We start from the raw sequence: 6,975 nt of genomic DNA, 5'->3' as shown, positions 1-6,975 counted from the left end.
GATGCAGCAAAGGCAGTCCTGAGAGGAAAATACATCGCAATCCAGGCCTATCTCCAGAAACAAGAAAAATCCCAAATACAAAATCTAACAGCACACCTAAAGGAAATAGAAGCAGAATAGCAAGGACAGCCTAAATCCAGCAGAAGAAGAGAAATAATAAAGATCAGAGCAGAAATAAACAATATAGAATCTAAAAAAACGGTAGAGCAGATCAACGAAACGAAGAGTTGGTTTTTTGAAAAAATAAACAAAATTGATAAACCTCTAGCCAGGCTTCTCAAAAAGAAAAGGGAGATGACCCAAATAGATAAAATCATGAATGAAAATGGAATTATTACAACCAATCCCTCAGAAATACAAGCAATTATCAGGGAATACTATGAAAAATTATATGCCAACAAACTGGACAACCTGGAAGAAACGGACAAATTCCTAAACACCCACACTCTTCCAAAACTCAAACAGGAGGAAACAGAAAGCTTGAACAGACCCATAACCAGCAAAGAAATTGAATCAGTTATCAAAAATCTCCCAACAAATAAGAGTCCAGGACCAGGTGGCTTCCCTGGGGAATTCTACCAGACATTTAAAGCAGAGATAATACCTATCCTTCTCAAGCTATTCCAAAAAATAGGAAGGGAAGGAAAACTTCCAGACTCATTCTATGAAGCCAGTATTACTCTGATTCCTAAACCAGACAGAGATCCAGTAAAAAAAGAGAACTACAGGCCAATATCCCTGATGAATATGGATGCCAAAATTCTCAATAAGATACTAGCAAATCGAATTCAACAGATTATACAAAGAATTATTCACCATGATCAAGTGGGATTCATTCCTGGGATGCAGGGCTGGTTCAACATTCGCAAATCAATCAATGTGATACATCACGTTAATAAAAGAAAAGATAAGAACCATATGATCCTGTCAATCGATGCAGAAAAAGCATTTGACAAAATTCAGCAACCTTTCTTAAAAAAAACCCTGGAGAAAGTCGGGATAGAAGGAACATACTTAAACATCATCAAAGCCATTTATGAAAAGCCCACAGCTAACATCATCCTCAATGGGGAAAAACTGAGAGCTTTTTCCCTGAGATCAGGAACACGACAGGGATGTCCACTCTCACCGCTGTGGTTTAACATAGTGTTGGAAGTGCTAGCATCAGCAATCAGACAACAAAAGGAAATCAAAGGCATCAAAATTGGCAAAGATGAAGTCAAGCTTTCGCTTTTTGCAGATGACATGATATTATCCATGGAAAATCCGATAGACTCCACCAAAAGTCTGCTAGAACTGATACATGAATTCAGCAAAGTTGCAGGATACAAAATCAATGTACAGAAATCAGTTGCATTCTTATACACTAACAATGAAGCAACAGAAAGACAAATAAAGAAACTGATCCCATTCACAATTGCACCAAGAAGCATAAAATACCTGGGAATAAATTTAACCGAAGATGTAAAGGATCTGTATGCTGAAAACTATAGAAAGCTTATGAAGGTAGTTGAAGAAGATATAAAGAAATGGAAAGACATTCCCTGCTCATGGATTGGAAGAATAAATATTGTCAAAATGTCAATACTACCCAAAGCTATCTACACATTCAATGCAATCCCAATCAAAATTGCACCAGCATTCTTCTAGAAGCTAGAACAAGCAATCCTAAAATTCATATGGAACCACAAAAGGCCCCGAATAGCCAAAGTAATTTTGAAGAAGAAGACCAAAGCAGAAGGCATCACAATCCCAGACTTTAGCCTCTACTACAAAGCTGTAATCATCAAGACAGCATGGTATTGGCACAAAAACAGACACATAGACCAATGGAATAGAATAGAAACCCCAGAACTAGACCCACAAACATATGGCCAACTCATCTTTGACAAAGCAGGAAAGAATATCCAATGGAAAAAAGACAGTCTCTTTAACAAATGGTGCTGGGAGAACTGGACAGCAGCATGCAGAAGGTTGAAACTAGACCACTTTCTCACACCATTCACAAAAATAAACTCAAAATGGATAAAGGACCTGAACGTGAGACAGGAAACCATCAAAACACTAGCGGAGAAAGCAGGAAAAGACCTCTCTGACCTCAGCCGCAGCAATTTCTTACTGGACACATCTCCAAAGGCAAGGGAATTCAAAGCAAAAATGAACTATTGGAACCTCATGAAGATAAAAAGCTTCTGCACAGCAAAGGAAACAATCAACAAAAGTAAAAGGCAACCAACGGAATGGGAAAAGATATTTGCAAATGACATATCAGACAAAGGGCTAGTCTCCAAAATCTAATAAAGAGCTCACCAAACTCCACACCTGAAAAACAAATAACCCAGTGAATTAATGGGCAGAAAACATGAAAAGACACTTCTCTAAAGAAGACATCCAGATGGCCAACAGGCACATGAAAAGATGCTCAATGTCGCTCCTCATCAGGGAAATACAAATCAAAACCACACTCAGATATCACCTCACGCCAGTCAGAGTGGCCAAAATGAACAAATCAGGAGACTATAGATGCCGGAGAGGATGTGAAGAAACGGGAACCCTCTTGCACTGTTGGTGGGAATGCAAACTGGTGCAGCCGCTCTGGAAAACAGTGTGGAGGTTCCTCAAAAAATTAAAAATAGACCTACCCTATGACCCAGCAGTAGCACTGCTAGGAATTTACCCAAGAGATACAGGAGTGCTGATGCATAGGGGCACTTGTACCCCAATGTTCATAGCAGCACTCTCAACAACAGCCAAATTATGGAAAGAGCCTAAATGTCCATCAACTGACGAATGGGTAAAGCAATTGTGGTTTATGTACACAATGGAGTACTACGTGGCCATGAGAAAGAACGAAATATGGCCCTTTGTAGCAACGTGGATGGAACTGGAGAGTGTGATGCTAAGTGAAATAAGCCATACAGAGAGAGACAGATACCATATGGTTTCACTCTTATGTGGATCCTGAGAAACTTAACAGAAACCCATGGGGGAGGGGAAGGAAAAAAAAAGAGGTTAGAGTGGGAGAGAGCCAAAGCATAAGAGACTCTTAAAAACTGAGAACTGAGGGTTGATGGGGGGTGGGAGGGAGGGAAGGGTAGGTGATGGGCATTGAAGAGGGCATCTTTTGGGATGAGCACTGGGTATTGTATGGAAACCAATTTGACAATAAATTTCATACATTAAAAAAAATAAAAAATAAATAAACCAAAGATTTAATAAGGTTTTGTTTGTTTGTTTGTTTGTTTGTTTGTTTTTTGGAGTGTTTGTGGTGGTTGTTTTTCTCCCCCATTTTACTTGGCTTCCCCGTCTTTCCTTTTCTGAACTTTTGGAATTTTGTTGCTAATTCTTACCACAAGATGTCACTATTTTACCAGCCATCTCTAAATGCTTTTCTGCAAGCCTTTAAAATGATCTCTGCTGATGTGTCATTGACTTCTTGAAACACAGCCACTAAACTGTCCACATTGTTCGGACAGGGGAGGTTATAAATTTCACTTGGAGAAGGGGTGGTTCAACCTGGTGGCACAGGAAGACCCTGAAACTTGCTTCTTCCCATGAACACACCCCAACTACAGCTACATCCAGAACAATTCTCTCCGCAAAAGACCGGAGGAGGACCTAAACAGCTCTTCCACAGCAAAAGACCTCGCCCCCAGGGCAGCTACCCACAAGGGGGAGGCATCCTACAAATACGGAATGTATCCCTGAGGACCAAGGGGTTTGAGCCCCATATCAGGCACTGCCAAGGGGTTTGAGCCCCGTATCGGGCACCGCAACCCCTGGACCTGCACTGGAAAGACAAGCCCCCCCCCCCCCCAAATATCTGGCTTTGAAAACCAATGGGCCTTACGTCTAGAAGATCCAAAGGGCTGTAGGAACTGAGATTCTGCTCTTAAAGGGCTTGCACACAAACTCACTTGCCCAGGGTCCCCCTGCATAAAATAGCAGGTTGAAAAGTGCCTAGTGCATACGCAAAGGCTATTCATTGGCTAAACCTAACGCGGCTGCTGAGGGGCAGGGCTCTACTGGAGCTCACTCCGGGGATGGAGGTGACAGTGGATGCCATTTTTGCCCTCTCCCTATATCTTGCTAACACTGCTTACCCTGCCCCTGTGTTTCTCTGAAACTCGGCCCTGCTAAGCCTGGTGAGCAGGTGCACCCCAGGTTGGAACACTCCTGTGGGCCTGCTGCAGAAAGGGTGACTTCCTACAAACATACAATCTTCCCAGACTGAATGATGAAGAAAGAGAAAATCTGAATAGACCAATCATCACCACGCGATTGAGTCAGTAATCAAATACCTACCAACAAACAAAAGTCCAGGACCAGACAGCTTCAGTGGTGATTTCTACTAGACATTGCATGATTTAATATCTGTTCGTCTCAAGCTTCTTTTTTTTCAATACATTTCCCATTTTTACTGGGCATACTCATACACACAATGTGTTTTAAAAATGGGTCTTACACCTACCCTATGACCCAGCAATAGCACTGCTAGGAATTTACTCAAGGGATACAGGAAGACTGATGCATAGGGGCACTTGTACCCCAATGTTTCTAGCAGCACTCTCAACAACAGCCAAATTATGGAAAGAGCCTAAATGTCCATCAACGGATGAATGGATAAAGAAATTGTGGTTTATATACACAACGGAGTACTACAGGGCAATGAGAAAGAACGAAATATGGCCCTTTGTAGCAACGTGGATGGAACCGGAGAGTGTGATGCTAAGTGAAATAAGCCATACAGAGAAAGACAGATACCATATGGTTTCACTCTTATGTGGATCCTGAGAAACTTAACAGGAACCCATGGGGGAGGGGAAGAAAAAAAAAAAAAGGTTAGAGTGGGAGAGAGCCAAAGCATAAGAGACTGTTAAAAACTGAGAACAGGGGCGCCTGGGTGGCGCAGTCGGTTAAGCGTCCGACTTCAGCCAGGTCACGATCTCACGGTCCGGGAGTTCGAGCCCCGCATCAGGCTCTGGGCTGATGGCTCAGAGCCTGGAGCCTGTTTCCGATTCTGTGTCTCCCTCTCTCTCTGCCCCTCCCCCGTTCATGCTCTGTCTCTCTCTGTCCCAGAAATAAATAAATGTTGAAAAAAAAAATTAAAAAAAAAAAAAAAACTGAGAACAAACTGAGGGTTGATGGGGGGTGGGGGGAGGGGAGGGTGGGTGATGGGTATTGAGGAGGGCACCTTTTGGGATGAGCACTGGGTGTTGTATGGAAACCATTTCGACAATAAATTTCATATATTGAAAAAATGAATAAATAAATAAATAAATAAATAAATAAATAAAGCCTCCTAAAAAAATAAAAAAATAAATAAAAATGGGTCTTACATAGTTTTATCACCTGGTTTACAACTAAATTTTCTCTTTTACAGCAGTTAAAATACTTTCAAAGTATAGAGAAAACATAATTTATTAAGCTCTCTTCTTGGGGAAACTTAGAATTTTTTTTTCCAAAGAGACTTTATCCTTTTTACAATGCATTGAGAAAAAAAAGGGTATCCTTGTCCTCTATGGCTTTCTATACGTGATAGAAACTTGCCTTTCAACTTACCTTTTTAACTTGCTCCTCAGGCCTCTCTAATGATCAACCAACTAATGCATTTTATTTTTTCCGTCATCTCTCCCATTTGCTTCCTCTTTTCTATCTATTCTCCTTGGTGCGCACGCGCGCGTGCGCACACACACACACACACACACACACACTTCCAATACTTCAGCATCCTGTTCCTTGCCTCTAATATCTGCCCCCTGTCCTCTCGTTTGCTCCCTTAAGGGACTTCCTTTACTTTCCTTTAAAGGATGAGGACTTAGTTGATTTTGATGAGCTCTACTCAAAGCTTTATCCTCACTTCCACCTTAGGGGTAGTCTTGAATAATCTGAAGACAGATTCAATGGGTTAAAGGAAAATAAGAAGAAGAAGCCCTTGGCAGAAATACATGTATCAGGAACATAGAACTTGGTCACAACGTAGATACGGCTGACTTTTTCTAAAAGAAGTTTCTTTGGAGAGGGCAGGGAGAGGAAAGTAGTTGGTATTTTAAGGAAATGTGAGGGATCGGTATGAAAATCTGATCACTATTTCGAAGCAACTAACAAATGGTCATCTCTCAGGACATTGGAGGGACAGCCTTTGCAGGTCATGAAATCTGCATGACCAATATTGCACGCAGGCATTCATTACCAGTAACTTTGTATAGCAAGGCAGATGCCAGTTAGCAAAAAAAGTAGGGCCCGAAGACAGCGTTGATTCTGGAGTCCGGGAAACCAGGAAGTGCTCACCCATCACGTGGCCACCTAAAAGGGCAAAAGAGGGGACAATGTGCTTTACCACCCTGTGGGAGAAATGTCTGAGGAAAGCAGTGAAGCTGCCCATGCCAGCATTTACACCTGGAACATTTCTTGGGCAGCCGGGTGTCATGGGGCACAGACTCACAGTTCTCTTTATGCAAATCGTGCTCACGGTTCTGGCCATAGACGGACGGAGGGCAGGCACAGGAGAACCAAAGCACGCAGGTTCCTCCATTCAGAGAGCAGCAACTCAGTGTCCTGAATTCCTATGGATGGCGCAAACTGGAAAAACCAATGATGAATTACAGGCTCCTCCTGTGACAGAATATTGTCATCTCTTAAGGCCACGTCTCCCTGAGAGGGACGTGCAAATTTATGGTAGCCCAACGCAGCAACGAATTCCAGTTCAAAGGCGTTGGACATGGCCATGATCGAAATCACACCGGAAGAGAAGGGCTCCATCTGTCTGTGATCTACAGCTCCTTAGCCAGGGACTCAGGCTTCCCGGGAACTCTCCTTCCTCAACTGTTCTTCTCAAACTTTTCCAAAAATTCTTGAAGAGGAGTAAATGCTGCCAGACTCATTTTACGAGGTCGGCATGATACCAAAATCAGATAAGGATATCCCCAAAAAGGAAAAACCACAGACTAATATCCCTGATCAACATTAGGTAAA

At 42.3% G+C, this 6,975-nt stretch overlaps 1 pseudogene; it reads right to left on the bottom strand.

The window, feature by feature from the left end:
* Positions 1 to 6,189: 6,189 nt before the first annotated feature.
* LOC124509189 (putative teratocarcinoma-derived growth factor 3) lies at positions 6,190 to 6,762 on the bottom strand (annotated as a pseudogene).
* Between the last annotated feature and the right edge of the window lie 213 nt (positions 6,763 to 6,975).

This window comes from Lynx rufus, unplaced genomic scaffold, assembly GCF_022079265.1.
Source record: "Lynx rufus isolate CCGP_SWC_20201006 ecotype Redwood Valley unplaced genomic scaffold, mLynRuf1.p SCAF_14, whole genome shotgun sequence".
NCBI classification, from domain to species: domain Eukaryota; kingdom Metazoa; phylum Chordata; class Mammalia; order Carnivora; family Felidae; genus Lynx; species Lynx rufus.
This window is presented reverse-complemented; position numbering and strand designations above follow the sequence as displayed.